Here is an 18,774-nt window from a genome sequence, read left to right on the forward strand (position 1 = left end):
ATGGAAACGGTTCGGTTCAAAGTTGCATTATACATGTATGTGGTTATATTGGCACAAGAATTCGAAAAGATTTTATAGGTTTATTAAGAGAAGTGGAAAGAAAGGAAAACACAAAAAAGGTTTACATTTCCATCAAAAACATGGGCAGCCATCCCATTTCAATTGTTCCACATACAACGGTATGAGACCTATGCACGAGAATTCGAAAAGATTTTATAGTATTATTAAGAGGTGTGAAAAGAAAGGAAAACACAAAAAAAGTTTCCATTTCCATAAAATTATGGGCAGCCATCCCATCCCATTTCATGTTATTTGTCCCACATACAAAGGCATATCGATGAAACCCATCCCATTTCATTTTATTTGTCCCACATACAAAGGCATATCTATGAAACCCCTAACACACAACATGTACATACACATAGAAGAACAAGGCAAGCCCACAATGATATATGTAATGGACACACAAACTTTGGCCCACACACAATACATGGGCAGAAATATGCCCATCCCATATGTCCCACATACAATGGCATATGGCCAGGAACCCTATAAATAGGGACTAGGGGACCACTTGTGCTACACATACAAAAATCATGGCTAAGAATAAAGTACTCTTAGCTATGAAAAAAGCCATGGGTTGCATTGAGCAAGATGTGGCTTGTTGCCTCTTGCTCCTCTACTTCCTCTTTGCCTCCAGAAAACTGGAGCAAGAAAGAAAGGAGGAGTAAGAATAAGGCCAAAATATGGCCTCTCCCATAAATTAGGAGTGGCCATACTGGTATAATGCCCATCAGGTGTCCAGGGGACACCACGCCCCCAAAACCCTAAACCCAAGGAGGAGTAAAAATATGGTCCCTCCCATAAATAGAGAGTGGCCATAAGTGGTATAACGCCCATCGGATGTCTAGGGGACACCACCCCCCGAAACCCTGACCCCCCCCCCCCCCCCCCCCCCCTTAATACACTCACCCAAATCCTCCATCCATCGAATGTCATGATTCCTCGAATCAATCCATTGTCCTTGTCATGCATTCCCAATATATTAGGTTGTTTCAACCAAGCCTAACCCACCATGTCATCTATGTTGAATTGCTCCTCAGTTCCAAACATACTTACATGAAATTTATTTCACTATGACCCTATTCATCATAATTTGACCTAAAACCATGAAGATAAAGCCTACTATTATTAGAAAGGTCATCACAAGGCGACGATCCTCCCCGATGAATATCCCTTCCAATTCCACAATCTCTTTGATTCCCCTCATTGAAATTCTTGGCACAATCCTTCGTCTCACAAAGAAGTGTGGAACAAGGTCCTCAAAACTCCCCCCTCCTCCACAAATGGGCGAGATTAGCGTTTGTTTCATTTCATGGTCAATGGATGATTTTTATCATAGTCTAATATACTTGACATCGTCAACAAAATAGAAACTTCACCTAGAATTGATGTCATTTGGGAAGACATATTTGATTTAGATCCTATGGAACGAGCCCTCTTTTTTATATACCGCCACGAAAATGCTCATAGCTTTAATCAAATAAATCTACCAAATATTCTATCGCTAATCTCACTTAAGCCATTGGTTACAAAGAAGGAGATAGAGAGGAGGCTTAGGGCTTTAATCATTAGGAGATTCTTGAGAGTGAGAAGACACTAAAAAGAAAGCACAAGGTGGGTTTTGTAGCTTTTACATCATATGTGTGGTTGCTTCACACTGGACTGCTCACTGGTTTGCCCATCCCCCTATTTGGCTAGTTGTACTCCCTTTTGTATAGTTTCTTGGTTGCTTGGTGTCGTTTGTTGGTGCACTCTTCTTCAAGATCATTGTGTTGTGTGCCATACGTTTACAAGTTCCCATGATTCTCTCTCCCCACTTTCACATACTTCACATAATGTGTTATCATCCATCATTATTTGACATCTACTAGTGTCGCCACACAAATCAATCACAATGGTATTGTAATGTTCCTACAGTAGTTATCCAAAGCTTGAGAAAGTGTGTCTATTGCTAGTAATGCTAATAATGCTTGCTCTTTAAAGTGTCCTTTAATCATGTTTGAAGTGGTCTAAAGTTGTTGATTGATGTGCTCTTGTTATTAAGTAAATGTGCAAATGTGATATTCTTTAACTTATTATGATGTAAATCTGTAAGTTTGATGTTCTTTTAAGTAGATTTAACATGAGTTCACATTAGAACAAGTAAAAGGTCTTCATGACCAATAATGGCCTTTCTCCATTTTCTATATGGCATACTCCACTCGGCTGCTGCCTCATAGCTCACACCCATCTTGTTCACGTCCAAAGCATCATTAGCCGTCACCGTCATCGTCACCATGTTCTTGTTTCTCGTTTTAGAAGATGAATTCGGCCTTGAGGAAGTCTTGTTCAGTAGATCTTTAACCTGTGGGGGTCACCCATGAACATGTTTGCAATGTTGGCGGTCATGAGGGAGTGGTAGAGGATGTTGAGGTTCTCTTGGGTGATCTCTTGGGGTGTTACGGTCGTGGTCACATTGGAGACAACATTGATCCGGACAAGCTCCAACATCGGGACGTGGTCGCGATTGCACTTAGCGTCATAGAGGAGGGTCTCTTTGATGGTGAAGTAAATGGGTGGATTAGGATCACTAGGCAGCTCAGATGGATATGATTGGAATGAAATGGAGTCTTAAAGTGTACTTCTATTTTGAATGATTGGAATGAAATGTGGTCTTAAAGTGTAATTATGTATGTAAATGAAAGCTTTGATACAATAAGTATGGTATAATTATGGTGAGGGAACCAAACAAGTATTGATTCAATAAAATGAATGAAATACTTTGAAGCTTGAGATGTGTGTGTGAGTTTATATATGCTAGCATTCATACATACATGTGGGTGTGGTAGTTATGCACACTTTTTGAACTTTACAAAGAGAAGAGTTAAGAGAAACCTTCTCCCTCTTGTTCCATATCTTTTCCTTGTGCCTTTGTGTTTCTAGTAGTATAGATGGTTGCATTCATTAGTCATTGACATAAACTATGAGTTTGGTTTTCCAATGCAAATTGATATGTAATGTATGTTATAAGCCACCACACTATCTAATTCATCTTCGAATACAATAATCTTGTTTAAAATCACCTAAGAAGGGAGGTCCCCTCAATTGTGACTTCGAAGGAGAGCCTTCCGTTTAGAGACCATAAGTGGCTTGCAATTTGGTTTGGGCATAAACCTCCTTACAAACAACTACTATGGATATGAATATGTAGGAGGTAAAGCATGGGCAGTTTTTAGGTCTGGGTGAATCCCCCAAATTAATAGTCTCCTTGATCCAAACATTGTATGCCTATCGTGACAACAAATTGTCATTGAGACTTGATGTTTGTAGGTCATGGTCATTTAGCGTTGATGAAAATAATTTAAAATGTTATAAAGATTATTCAAATGTGAAAAACGTGCAATATTCCTTATAGTCAATTGTGACAACCCAACACGAACAAACAAAGAAGAAGGGAGGGGATGTTTAGTAATGGGGCATTAACTACATACAACTTTTCTACACCATATTTGTGGAAACAAAACAAAATGACGTGTACAACACCTCTAGAAATATAGTAGAATCAAGCATAACATAAATCCAATAGGTAATTTTAGAGTCACAAATATTGCCCGTCATCAAGCCCCAAACATCAACAGAAAAGCATTTTTAAGTGGATGTTTAACACAAGGATATCTCCCAATAATATTATATTTGTTAAATAACTCCCAAACAAAACCCTTATTCGAAGCCAAATAAAAGGAAAGCCTAAACTATTAAGATGGAAAAACTAGTACTTAGGCATTTGATTGAAGTTGAGAGAGAGAGAGAGAGAGGTTGATGAAAGCTGTACAACCTCTCTTAGGAAAGTGAAGAAGAAGTGAAACAAGCCCAAAAGTTAGCTTTTCTACTTACCTTACATTTACTTGATTTTATATTTGTCTCCTTCACATAATGGAGACAAATGATTCTTCTCTAAGTTATGCATTTTGTCTTTTTTCCATTACATTGTTTCCTCATGTGAATACTCTCATATGAATACCAATGGTCGTGTTGGTGAAGTGTACACAAGTGACAAGGTTCTTAACCATGCGGTCAATCCGCATGGTTGGATATTTGCCAATCATGAAATCATCCAATGAGATCGATAATGTGGTTGGGACATCCTTAAGAAAATGAACCATATAGTTTGTTTAACCGACTTGTCCTTGTGTATCATGCATGAACTTGGTTGTATGGCTCATCACGAACAACAACATGCCATGTGTATCATGCCTAGAGTTGGAAGCACAAATAGTGACTACATGCTATCCATGGCATAAACTCTTCTCCTTTTGACAATTCACCTCCATGTGACAAGGTTCAATACTATACCAACATTATGGATGGATGTGGTGGTTTCGTCTTAATTGCCCCTTGTTCTAAAAAATTATCTTCTAGCTTTTGCTTTCATCTAGAATTTCATAATTTAAGTCTCTTTTGGACGCAAATCTTGCCTCCTTATTACTATTCCATGCACCCAGAAATCATGTGATCATGCATACATGGTGCTTGGCAATAGCAATTGACACGGTTTCATCTCGAACCAAACCGAACCGTTAAGCCATTGTGGCTTAACGGTTTGTAGCTTGGCAATACATGCCATGGTATTATTTTCTTCATCCTAGTAAACCCTAAACCCTAAATTGCTTCTGTTCTTCTTCTTCTTCTTCTTCTTCTTCTTCTTCTTCTTGTGGACCGATATCGTAGGCCAGAATCTAAGGGATTCTTCTTCTTCCTGCATTCAAACGGAACCTACCTTCTTCTTGGTATTCCCAACAACCTCCCGTCTTATGTAACCTAATTTATTTCTTTTCCGTTCATATTTTGCAATATAGGCGTAAGCTTGCTTGTTGGGGAAGCAGAAGACAATACCACTTTTCCACACGGAAGTTAACAAATCTTTTCCCCACTTGTGTTGTAAAATACAAGGTAGTAATCAAAACCAAAACTAATCTTGACAACAATTCAGCAAGAAACTCCATATTTGAACACTAACAAGGTCAAAGAGACACGAGATTTACGTGAGAAACCCCGATATGGGAAAAAAACCACGGAACCCTTCACAACGGTATTAAAACTCCACTAATAAACAATAATATAGTGGGTACAACAAGCTTTATCTCTATTTCAAAACTAGAAGCTTTACAATCTTCAAGGTAAGTCATTGGATTAACAAATCATCACATATAGTGACAAATTTCACAAATTCATAAATTCTGATTAGAGCAAAATCTATGAAGATAGAGAGATAAAAAAAATTCCAATTGTTGGATTTGAAGAAGATAGTATCAGGAACAAGTCATTAAACTTTGGCCACGATCGGAGGGCTTTTGATCATGGATTGGGGCAAGAATAGTAGCTGGCTACCCTACTTCTATATTCTCTCTCTCTCATTTCTTTTTTGTTGCATGTTCTTTTTAGTGTATTCCCCAAAAACAAAACCAGTAATAATAAGGGTTATGTTTCTAAAAAAACCCTTATTACCCCTAAGAAAAAAAACCTATACCCCAAAAACAGAACCAGTAATTTTCTATAAAAAAACCCTTATTACCCCTAAGAAAAAAAACTTATAAGTAGAAACTTTATTTGAGCCCGTTTCATACTAATTTGGACCGGGGCATTACAACATACACATCCACATACTAATGTGGAGAAAAGAAAAAATAGACCCAATGAAATATTTGGACCTCTTCCAAGACTACTTTCATGTCCATTTCTTATCTTTTTTGAAAGATCATCCTAGATTAGTACCTCTCTCCCTCTCATAAGGACAAAATCAGGGTTACTTTCTTTGACAATGGGATGTTGTTAAGTTTAGTTCAATTGCTTTTGTCTGTCACGCGTAGGTAACAATCGACAACGGTTCGGTTTGAACCGAACCGAACCGCGAAACCACGGTTTAATGGCTTAACGGTTTCAACGGTTCTGTTCTGGTTTGGGTTTTTAAAAACGGTTCAGTTCGGTTTCAAGAGTCAAAAACCGCGGTATAAACGGTTTAACAGTTTTTTTTAAAAATTTTAAATTTTTTTTAAAAAAATTGTAAAAATTTTAAAAAAAATCTAAAAATTGTTTTTAAAGAATCTTTTCATTTTTTGACCTTATTCTCACATTTTAGGAACATCTTAAAAAATTAAAAAAATGAAATATTATAAATTTAAAAAAATTAAAAATTAAAAATTAAAAATTTGACCTATGTTGAAAACCGAAACCGAACCACAAAACCGCGGTTTTTACGGTTTAATGGTTTAATGGTTTGAAAAAGGTTTACCGGTTCGGTTTAATAGTTTCGCGGTTCGGTTTGGTTCAGTTCAGGTTTCAAAAAATTTAAACGGTTCTGTTTGGACACTCTCAAACCGAACCGAACCATTGCCGATTGTTATGCGTAGGCATCAGTTTGAATCCCTGCAAAATATTTTCGTATTATGCCCATTGATTTCTTGGTCTAGTTTGGATTAAATTAGTTTCTTTCTCCTGATATTGGTTTTGCCATCTCTGAGGTTCTTGTGAACCGAGATATAGATGTAGTTTAGCGAAAACTAATGAAAGTAAGCAAGCTCGCTTATCGCAAAAGGTAGAAAATTAGAGCATTTAAACCCAACTAACATTGCCCACTGCTCTTGGTAGGGAGATATAATGAACATCTTAACGACATCCACTTGAAGCTTGAGAGAGAATTCATGGAGCTCCGCCATGGCCACGATCCAAGCTCGTGAAGCGAATCTAACCAGAATGAATCTGCATCAAAACCTCTGTATCTATTGTGTGATTCTATTACCCTAAACGCTCTTTACCTTTTTTTTTCCTCCATCCGATATTGCAAAAGTAAGGCTCTTTATTTACCCTTTCGAAATTTACACAACGTATAACATAAATTGATTGATTGAAGTCATCCACGATAAATAGAAATGGAAAAAACTTACTGCAATGAGGCCTACTTCACAATCTTACAACGTGACATAAATCAGTTGGTGGTTTCCAATGTAAAATATATATAAAGAGGCAAACCAAAGGTGAATTAGGAATACATTGTTCAAAAGTGGTTTCAAACGAGGCCTAATACACAACCTTCATATTGAAGTGGCTTCTCTCCCCTTTGTATACATAATTAACACAAAGAAATGGATCAAAAAATACCATTGTGTTTTGATCATTATTTAGGCAACGCCATTAGTTTCCGCCTGTTATTTAATTGAATGCTAGTTTTACTAGCAATCCGTTAGGGTTAACATGAACCAAATAACGATCCATCAAGCATATCGTCCACTTCCAGTAATTGATTGTTGTGATCGTAGCGTTGTTACAAGGAGTGTGAGCGAACTAGCACAACTATTGAGATAATATGTGAAGAGTAAGAAAAGAAATAAAGCAATGATGGAAGTGAAACTAAGCTGAGTAAGATTAGAGGTGAACAAGAGTAAAAGAAAAGGAGACAATGAACTGAAAGAAGAAGAGAAGAGTGAGTGAGAAAAAAGAAAAGCTTAAGAAATTTTCATTAAAAAGGGCTTGTGCAAACTAGTTTTGCTCATCAGTGCCAAGGTCATTTACAACAAGAGGGTAGGTTTATATGTATAGGGGGAAGAGAGAGAGAGATAGAGATAGAGAGAGAATAAGAGTTAATGAGGGGAGAGAGGGAAAAGGGGAATTGTGAAAGGCAAAGGATTGATAAGTGGAGGTGGGTTAGAGGGGGGTTATATGTATGTATATGATAAGTGACAAGAGAGGGTGGGCTCTAAGAAGAGAGGGAATTATAGGGGTGGGATATAAAAAGAATATAGTATTAAGTGGGAGCACAATATGAACCATACGTAATATACGTGCATTTGTGTAAGAAAATCACCCTCAAAGAATGATAAATACCATACTTTTGGATTAACTATTTATTATGAGGTAAATAAGCCTAAAAATAATAAAAAAACATTAAAAAAATGGGGAAAAACAAAACAAAAAACACAAGAATGTTTGAATAACATTCGCATTCATTTTCCAACGTAAGAAAACGAATGTTATGCTAGACAAACATGAATTTTACGTATTATGAGTGGGAGTATTTATAGATTTATATTTAGTTTTGACAAGAAGGGAATCAATGGACTTAGACTTAGTCCAACCTATGAAGGGTCGCGGTAGTTCGGATAGTTGGGGATCAATAATTGATTATCTAACATTATTGTTATTATTGTTCAATTTTTTTAGCCTCTCCAATTTGCAAGGTGCACTAATCTTAATTTGTCCCTCATATTATTTGGCAATTAGAATTAGTTAAAATGAATAAAACAAGACTCACGCAAACTTCACTAGATTGAACATATTTCGAACAATTAGAAAGTTGAGTTTACCGTGCACAAACCCACAACCAAATCAACAATAAAAGTATTCATTCCTGTTTCTGCACTCCTTTGACTAGTCATCACATTTCCCCAACTAGCCTGGTTCAACATCTTTACCGCCTCTATGCTCTCAGATATTGAGTCTATTTTGGTTCACCTACACATATAGCTTACATTTCAGTTATAAAAAGGAATCCAAATCCCACGAAATCCTTGCATATCTAGCAAAAATTTGCCAAACATTGAGCCAAAATCCACCAAATTCACATGCAACCACCATCACACCCCTCTATTCAGCCTCTGTACTGGAAAGAGCGACAATCAATTGCCTTTTACTGCTCCATGATATTGCTCTGTTGCCGATGGAGAAAACAAAATCCGGATGTCGATCGTCTAACGGTGTCATGATGTGGCGTGCTCGAGAGTGGGAAAAACCGGCGAAAGGGGGGGTCAAAAATGTGCATGTGCAATGTGTGTGCACACAAAAACAATTAATTGTGCATATGCAAAATAAAAAGGAAAAGAAAGGGTGAAATGGAGGTATAGAAGCTCGTGCAAAAAGTAAGAGAGAGGAGAGATAAAAGGTAGAGGGGAGACATTCTATGAATTTATAGAGATAGATTTATATATTATATAAGAGAGAGTTAGTGGGCTAGTGGATAGTCACATTGACTACTAGCTAGAGGTGCATGATTTGATTTTGGACTTATAGTGCAACGTGATTTAAGGAATTTTATTCCTTTTTCATTGAAGATAAATTTGGTGACCCCCCCTTCTTTTTTCCCTATAAAAGGAGGTCGAGGGGGGCTCATTCGAGAGGACGTTTTGGGGAGGAGGAGACTATCGCCAATTTTCCTTCGAAGCTCTTCATCTTCTTATTCACATCGCCACATGATTGTCTTCTTCGCGTCGGCACTCGAAATGCTCGTGAGCCCAAGCTTCGTTGGTTCGACGTTGCTCCGCCCCGTTCGTCGTTGCGAGCCCGTGTGCTTGCCGTTCGAGTGGTCGTGGTTCGTTGGGATTGGCATTTTGGTGGTGCTCGTGTGTTCATCTTCGCCGTGTTCAGATTTGCTTTTGTCTCTAAGGGCATTTAATATTTATGTTTTGATTGAGCTTGTGGTTAACTATAAGTTGCCATTGTTGGAATCGAACACGTATTTCTCTCTTTGGTCGATATCATTCGTGTTTCTTTCTCTCCTTCTTTCTTTATTCATGTCTTCCTTGTACGTTCGGCTGTCTTGTGATGAGGGGACCGTTCGGGCTTGCCCATGCACCTCTCCTCCTCATAAAGGCGTACGAGCATTTTGTGCGTGTGTTTGTGTCTTTCTTGTACGTTCGGCCGTCTTGTGACGAGGGGACCGTTCAGGCTTGCCCATGCACCTCTCCTCCTCATAAAGGTGTACGAGCATTTGTGTGTGTGTTTGTGTCTTCCTTGTACGTTCGACCGTCTTGTGACGAGAGGACTGTTCGGGCTTGCCCATGCACCTCTCCTCCTCATAAAGGCGTACGAGCATTTTGTGCGTGTGTTTGTGTCTTCCTTGTACGTACGACCGTCTCGTGACGAGGGAGCGTTCAGGCTTGCCCATGCACCTCTCCTCCTCATAAAGGCGTACGAGCATTTGTGCATGTGTTTTGTGTCATCCTCGTACGTTCGACGTCTTGTGACGAGGGAGCGTTCGGGCGTGCCCATGCACCTCTCCTCCTCATAAAGACGTACGGACATTCGTGTTTGTGTTATCGTCCCCTTGTGCGTTCATGTTGCGTGCTCATCTTGCTTGTACCTATTTGGTCACTTGGCTCGTGCGGTGATCTCGGAAAGTCGACGAGTTGTGATCAACGAGAGCCACCGGCCTCACAAATCAAAGGGCAACGAGACCTTGCTTGGGAAGGGGTCGGGAAGTAGTATTGTCGTAAAGCAAACCTCGGGTCTTCTCTATCCCTTGAGTACTCCCTAGTCCAAGACCCCCGTGGTCCCGCCCAAGTAACACACGTGCGTAAAACTTCGCGACAACGGTGCTATAACTAGCCAAGTCGTCATCTATGTACCCTTCGAGTCGAATTGGCTATAGAGAATGTCGTAGTCCATCGTTCCACTCACGTATCGTAACATTTGCTTAGCACAATCCAATTGAATATCTCGTGGAGTTTGCATTAATTGAATAAGGAGATTGATCGGATAGCTTAGGTCGGGATGAATGATCGTGAGGTAGATAAGACTGCCAATGAGTTGTCGATAATGGGTCGGCTCACACACCGTGGTGCCTGAGTCGGCATCTAGTTTGAGGTTTTGATCGAGAGGGGTTACCATAGATTTGCACTCAATCATCCCAAACTCTTGTATACAAGTTGAGGATGTAGTGTCGTTGGGAGATCATAATGTTGTCTAGAGTCCGAATTACTTCAATACCTAGTGTTGAGCGGCAAGCTCAACTGGAGCCGGATCGGGTGAATAAGCACGAGTCGGTAAGCGAGAGGAATCGGTATGCCGGTGAGCAACCGAGCCGGTAAGCAGTAAGGACCGGTAAACAAGAGGAGCCGATATGCCGGATCCAATCCGTAACCGGAAGCCTAGTATAGATTAGACTACTAGGCAGTTATATTCTCGTAGTTAGTGTCAGATGCTCGTGTGAGCATTGAAGTACGTCGTACTTCAACAGTCCCGTGTGGACTTGTATAAATAGCGTTGATGAGCGCGTTGTAGATACAGAGCACAGAGTATTAAAATAATCTTGGGAAATAGTGTGTTTTGCTCTGTCACTCTCTGTCTCTCCCGCGTACTCTCTCTCTCTCTCTCTCTGTGTGTGTATTGTTCTTTCTAACGCTTCCGCAAGCAATCTTTCACATGGTATCAGAGCGCGTGGGTTGAGAACCTCTGCTGTAGACATCTACGCTTGTGAAGGAAACCCTAATAGATCGGAAAACAGACACAAAAGGAGAAATGGACAGAGGTATGGCTACGTCACTCCCGGTGGAGAAACTCGACAGAACCAACTACGCATCTTGGTCATACAAGATGCACCAGTACCTGCTTGGGCATGGCTACTAGAGTTATGTCGACGGAGTGAACGACTCAACACCGGAGACGACACACAAGGACTTCCTAGTGTGGGAACAGGCGGCAAGCAAGGTGATGTACTGCTTTGCGTCCAGTGTCGGTGACCAGCTACTCAACCATATCCGTGACGCCAAGACACCGAAGGATGCTTGGGGAAACCTGAAAAAGGTTTTCGCCGCAAGCACCACTGCCCGGAAGCTGCAACTCAGACAGGAGTTGAGCAATGTTCGACAGAAGAACATGTCTGTGGCAGATTACACAGACCAGATCAAAGGGATCTGTGACTCGCTTGCCTCTATTAACGTCACCGTAGAGGAAGACGAGATGGTGCAGGTTTGTCTTGGTGGCCTGGCGTCCAAGTTCGGAGCTTTCCGGACTGCGGTTTGTACAAGGGAGAATACACCCTCATTTTTCGACTTACAGTCGATGCTCCTTGTCGAGGAGAACCACGTCGGTGCATCTACTAGTGCATCCCCAGACAACCGGATGTTGTACACGGGAGCGGATCGGTCTCGCGGGCGTGGTGGACGAGGCATGTCGGCACGCAATGGAGGCGGCCAGCAAGAGCAGGAACGAAGGCACAATGAGCGTGCCGATAGCAGTTCCGGGACTTCCACAAGTAGGGGGAGTCAAGGTGGTGCCGGAGGCCGGCAAGACAAACCCGCTACGGAATGCTGGTATTGTGGCAAAAAGGGCCACAGGGAAAGCGAGTGCTGGAGAAAGCGTGCCGATTCGGACAAATCCGGATCCGGCAAGACCGGTAAGGAAGGCCGGCAAAGCTCGCACTATGCAAACGGATCGATGGGATCTAAGAACGGTAAGGGGCTAGCCTTGGTGATGAAGCACAAGGCAAACTCAATGAAGAAGACCACTTCCAAATCGGAGGAAGTGTGGTACGTTGACTCCGGCGCATCAAACCACATGAAGAGCCACGGGGAGTGGTTCTCCTTTTTGGAGAAGCCGGATCAACCGGGAGTTGTCGAAACCGGAGACGACACTCCCCACCCGATCGTGCACGTCGGAGAAGTCCCTTTGAGCCACGTCGGACAGAGGGGGAAGCTGATGAATGTATTACATGTTCCGACGATCACGAACAACCTGGTGTCGGTCGGACAGATCGTCGACTAGGGGATGCAGGTGTGGTTTACGCACCTCGGGTGCTTCATTGAGGATGAAGGCGAAGTTATTGCGCAAGGGCGCAGAGATGGGAGGATGTTTATCCTCAACACCAATGATGTCGGCACCGCACTGTTCGCCAAAGGACAGAAGGTCGAGTCGGATATCGACCTGTGGCACAAGTGCATCGGCCACGTCAACTACCGGACGCTTCAAGACCTGCAAATGGAATAAGTCGTTTTGGGTTTGCCAAAGTTTAGTGGCCGGAGAGCCCAGATTTGTGAAGCCTGCCAACTCGGGAAGCAACACCGACTTCCATTCCCCACTGAAAGAAATCAAAGCCATAACAAGCTCAATCTTATCCATTCGGATGTGTGGGGATCGACACAAAATGTAAGCATTGGCGGGAGTCGATATTTCGTCTCCTTCATCGACGACTACACGCGGCATACGTGGATCTACCTCATTGAGCGGAAGAGTGAAGTCTTCGAGTGTTTCCGGAGCCTCGAGAAGATGGTGGAACGAGAATCAGAGAGGAAGATCAGATGCCTATGGTCGGATGGCGGAAAAGAGTACTTTTCCGGCCAATTCAACAACTATCTGCAACAAAAAGGAATTCGGCGAGAATTCAGCTGCAGATACACACCGCAACAGAACGGTGTGGCCGAAAGGAAGAATCGGTTTCTAATTGACGCGGCTAGGGCAATGCTGGAGGAAAAGAGCATGCCCAAGTTCTACTAGGCGGAGGCGGTCCAAACGGCCGTTTACATCCAGAACCGGATCGGGGACAAGGTGTCAGCTCACGAGCTGTATTTCGGGCGCAAGCCGAATTCATTGTTGTTAAAAAATGCGTATTTTATAGATAGAGTACGTTTTAGAATACCCACACGTATTCTAAACGTATTCAACCTTTTGGACTTGTCATTTTTTCTAAGGCTAAATTTGTAAATAATTTAAAAATTATTTTTCTAGGGTATTTTTTACTAGAGAAAAAGAAAATAATTGGGGGTTTTTTTGTAACAATTTCCTACGTTTTGCAGACACTAGGTTTTTCAGCAGGATATGGAAGCTATCTACAGGAAATCTGAACTCTGAAGCTTCCAACAACCTAGGTTTTTACGCATGTATTATGGTATATGAACTAATATTGCTTCTTGAATCTTGATTATATTATATTAGTATACAGAATACAGTAAACTCTAGCTTTCAATTTTAGTGTTAATTAATCTTACACAGTGCACACATAGAGAGCATAAAACAGAGTTTTATTTTTGGCCTAATTTGACCAAAATTTCATAAAATTTGAAAGCAATTTCGATTTTAAATAAACTATATATAGTAGATACATTTTTAATCTTTGATGACTATTCATATTGACATGGAATAAACATCAAATTGAGCTTAATCTAGCCCTTTTAATGGCTGGTTATGATTGAATAACCAACCATTAAAAGGCCTCCCGATTTGGAGAAGAAAGAAGAGGGAGATGAGGAATGCCTCATCATTGGAGAATGTCTTTTGTGTGAGATGGAGAGGGGTAGAGTAGAGGGATGGGGTCCGGGGAAGAGCTAAAGCTCAGCTCTCGACAACGGGCGGCCATTATCTCATTCTTTATCTTGTGCTAATTTGACCGGAATTTCATAAAATTTCAAAGCAATTTTAATCATAAATAGACTATATACAATAGATACATTTTCAATCCTTGATGACATTCACATTGACATGGAATAGACATCAAATTGAGCTTAATCTAGGCCTTTTAATGGCTGGTTAATTCAATCATAACCAGCCATTAAAAGGCCTCCTGATTTGGAGAAGAAAGAAGAGGGAGATGAGTCTTGAGAAAAACCTCATCATTGGAGAATGTGTTCAATGTGAGATGGAGAGGCATAGAGCGGAGGGATGGGGAAGAGCTAAAGCTCAACTCTCGACAACAGGTGGCAATTATCTCATTCTTTATCTTGTGCCTTCCTTTGGCCACGCAAGAAAGAAAGGAAGAGAAGAAGTGAGCATTTACAATACAATACACACACACACACATATGTATATGTATTGTATTGTATGTATGTGTGTATGTACATGTGTGTGTGCGTGTTTGTATTGTATTGTATACATGTATGATTCATGATGCATACAATTGTGACACTCTTTACATCTATTTCCTAGTCATGATATCTCACTAAATTTTCACTATCACACTTGAGATTTTGGAACAAGTATTTTGGAATTTATAATAGACTATAGTATAATACAACATGTTACATGTATGCTTTGGTTTTATGTGTGTCTATCCCTTCTTTAATACAACAATGTTGGTGGCAGATAGAGACATTGATAGCTTGTGGTGAATTATCAAAGAATAGTGTCTTCATACAAGAGCATACCGACATCACAGGTAAATGTTCCGTGATTATGTGCTCTTTTATAATTCATTTATAATGAATAATAATTTTTTCCTCTTGATGGGGATGGAATGCCATTTTCTTAGGCAAGTATCTTCCATTCGAATTTGCCATTTGCTTATGCTTATCATTTAAATTTTAAACAATTTCTTCTTGTTGGGATTTCGGTCCCTCCGGATGGGATGTCCGGAGATGAATGACGGCGAAGACCCGGCTACGGAGTCGGATGACGAAGACCCGGCTACGGAGCCGGATGACGAAGACCCGGCTACGGAGCCGGAAGACGAAGACCCGGCTACGGAGCCGGATGATGAATGTACCCGGAGAGAGATCCGGATGCGGGGACATACTTATAAATATGTTTGCCAAGGGCCCTTGAGGCTATATTTGTAAATAGCCCGAAAGTCATATGTGTATAAATATGACTTAGGGCAAACAGTTTTATGTTGTTGCTCATTTTTATGTTTTCAGCCGAGAGAGCGAAGTGAGAGCAGCCGAGAGAGAGAGAGAGAGAGAGGAAGAGGTCGACGCCTCTGTGTATTACCGCCGCCTGTGGCGAAGACAGTGAGCTCAAGGTTGTTGCCTTGTAGCTACACCTTTGTACATCTCTGTTCATAGTGATAGTTGGAGTCTGAGGACTCCCGTGGTTTTTCCCGTATAGGGTTTTCCATGTTAATCCCTGTGTTATCGTGTCTTTCTCTGTGTTTCCTATTTTCTGCTGCATTGATTTGTGATTTCTCGGTTGTGGCCGAGGACGGTGAAGGCGAATCAGAGCGTTGATTCTCAAGAAAGTGGTATCAGAGCGACGGCAGTGCAGAAAATGGAAGGCGGCAGCAGCGGGCAGCCGGGAATGATGGTGCTGAATGCGCAGAATTACGCCGACTGGAAGATCAAGATGGAGGATCTTCTGATTGTTCGGGACCTGTACGAACCGATTGACAGGTCGGAAATACCGAAGGGGGTACTTGAGACGGAATGGAGGCTTCTGAACCGGAAAGCCGTTGCAACCATTCGGCAATACGTCGACGTGAGCGTTCTACAACATGTGGCGAACGACACCAACGCATACGAGATGTGGCGGAAGCTGTCGGGTCTCTACGAGAGGAAGAATGCGTTGAACCGGACCTCCCTGATGAGGAAGATAGTGAACCTCAAGTACCACGACGGCGAGAGTATGGTGGAACACGTAAGCACGTTCATGGGATTTGTGAACCAGCTTGCGGCGATCAAGTTCCCGTTGGAGGATGCAATGCAAGCCATCATTCTGATGTGTACACTGCCGGAAAGCTGGGAGAACTTGGTGGTGACTCTCAGCACCTCCTGCACCGAAGATAACTTGTCTCTACAAACGGTAAAGACAAGTATTTTGAACGAAGAAGTGCGTCGGAGAGATAAAGAACCGGCCTCCGACTCGAAGGCGCTGCTTACCGAATCGGAACGGGGAAGACAATGGAACCGGAGTCCGCAAAGACGGGAGAAGTCGGGGACCCGGTCGCAGTCAAGAGGAAGACCCACATGCTTCCACTGTGGGAAGCCGGGGCACTTCCGGAAGAATTGTCGGCATTACCGAAAAGACAACGGAGCCGACGACACCGATTCGAAGAAGTCACCGGAGCGAAACGGTGCATACCGGGGAGCCACGGACCGGAGAGGTCCGGATCGGCGAGGGCAGGACCGGAAAGGAACGACGGCACTCGCGGCAAGTGAAGAAGAGATAATGCTCATTACCGAAGAGAGGGAGCTGAACCTTGCCGGTGAAGAGATGACCTGGGTGGTCGATTCCGGAGCGTCGTTCCACCTGACCCCGGAGAAGAAATACTTCTCATCCTACACAGCCGGGGAGCACGGCTGTGTCCGGATGGGAAATGAAGGTACATGCCGGATTGCCGGCATAGGAGACGTGTGGCTGATGACATCAACCGGATGCAAGATGCTGCTGAAGGATGTTCGACACATTCCGGAGGTTCGATTGAACCTGATTTCAGCCGGGAGGCTAGATGATGAAGGCTACACAGGTAGCATCCGGAACGGCGTAATGAAGTTCAGCAAGGGGAGTCTGATAGTGGCTCGGGCCCGGAAAGTTAACACGTTGTACCTGATGAATGCCCGGTTATGTCCGGAGGAGCTGAACGTGGCAGCCGACACTGCCGGTGAGCTGTGGCACAAGAGACTGTGCCACATGAGTGAGAAGGGGATGAAGAGGCTTGCAGAAGACAACCTCATTCCAGTGAAGCATGTGCACCTGGAGAAGTGCACCGATTGCCTGGCTGGTAAGCAGAACCGAGCCTCCTTCCACTCAAGGCCACCGATGAGACGTAGCGCACCATTGGAGTTGGTGCACACTGATGTGTGTCAGGTAGAAACGAAGTCACATGGCGGAGCCCAGTACTTCGTAACATTCATAGATGACCATAGCCGGAAGCTGTGGACGGCACCGCTGAAGACAAAGGACCAAGTATTGTCCGTCTTCAAAGAACTCCACGCGAGAGTGGAAAGAGAATCCGGCAAGAAGCTGAAAGCGATACGAGCGGATAACGGAGGGGAATACCGGGGGCAGTTCGCGGAGTACTGTCGCTCGAAGGGAATCCGGCTCGAGTTTACTGTGCCGAAGACGCCGGAACTGAACGGGCTGGCCGAGAGGATGAACCGGACCATAATGGAGAGGGTCCGGAGTATGCTGGCGCATGCGAAACTACCCAAGGGGTTTTGGGCTGAGGCAATGTCGACGGCGACATACGTGATAAACAGATCACCCTCAGTACCTTTGGACGGAGACACGCCGCAGAGAGTATGGACCGGTAGGGAAGTATCTTACCGGCATCTGAAGGTGTTCGGGTGTCTCGCATACGTGCATGTGGCAAAGGACCGGAGAGGAAAGTTAGATCCAAAGACCCGGCCATGCATATTCCTCGGTTACGGCGACGACGAGTTCGGCTACCGAGTATGGGACCCGGTCGACAAGAAGATATTCAGGAGTCGAGATATCATCTTCATGGAGGACAAGACACTCGCCGACTGGGAGTCGGAGAAGAAGATGAAGAGCTCCAAGTCGACCGGTGAGAATCAACTCTACGAGGAGCAGTCCCGACCGGCAAGGGACCGGTTAGCACTCGAGGATCCGGCCGAAGACGGGGAAGAAACAGAACCGGCCGAGGAAGATGAAACAGATACCGGAACCGGCCCCGATCCCGAAATGGATTCGGATGAAGAGGAAACGGAGGAGCCGGTTACCGAAGCTCCGGAACGGAGATATCCTCTAAGAGAGAGAAGGCCCCCCCGGAGATTTCCGGAACCAGAGCACGTGCTGCTAACCGACGAGGGGGAGCCGGAGAGCTTTGAAGAAGCGAAGCATGACACCCATAGCCGCAGGTGGCTAAGTGCCATGCAGGAGGAGATGGATTCCCTGCATGAGAACCACACATATGAACTTGTGGAGTTGCCGAAAGGAAAACGGGCACTCCGTAACAAGTGGGTGTTCAAGCTGAAACCGGGAGATGCCGGAAACCCCCCGAGATACAAAGCCAGGATCGTGGTGAAGGGGTTTCAGCAGAAGAAGGGCGTCGACTTCGACGAGATATTTGCCCCGGTAGTGAAGATGACCTCCATCCGGACGGTGCTGAGCATAGCGGCAAGCATGGACCTCGAGGTAGAACAGATGGACGTGAAGACGGCATTCCTTCACGGTGACCTCGAAGAAGAGATCTACATGCAGCAACCGGAAGGATTCGAGAAGAAAGGGAAGGAGCACCTGGTATGCCGGTTGAAGAAGAGCCTTTACGGTCTGAAGCAGGCTCCCCGGCAATGGTACCGG

Source organism: Azolla caroliniana, unplaced genomic scaffold, assembly GCF_043228905.1.
Source record: "Azolla caroliniana isolate FFs.n. ecotype wild unplaced genomic scaffold, voAzoCaro1.0.p SCAF_9, whole genome shotgun sequence".
NCBI classification, from domain to species: domain Eukaryota; kingdom Viridiplantae; phylum Streptophyta; class Polypodiopsida; order Salviniales; family Salviniaceae; genus Azolla; species Azolla caroliniana.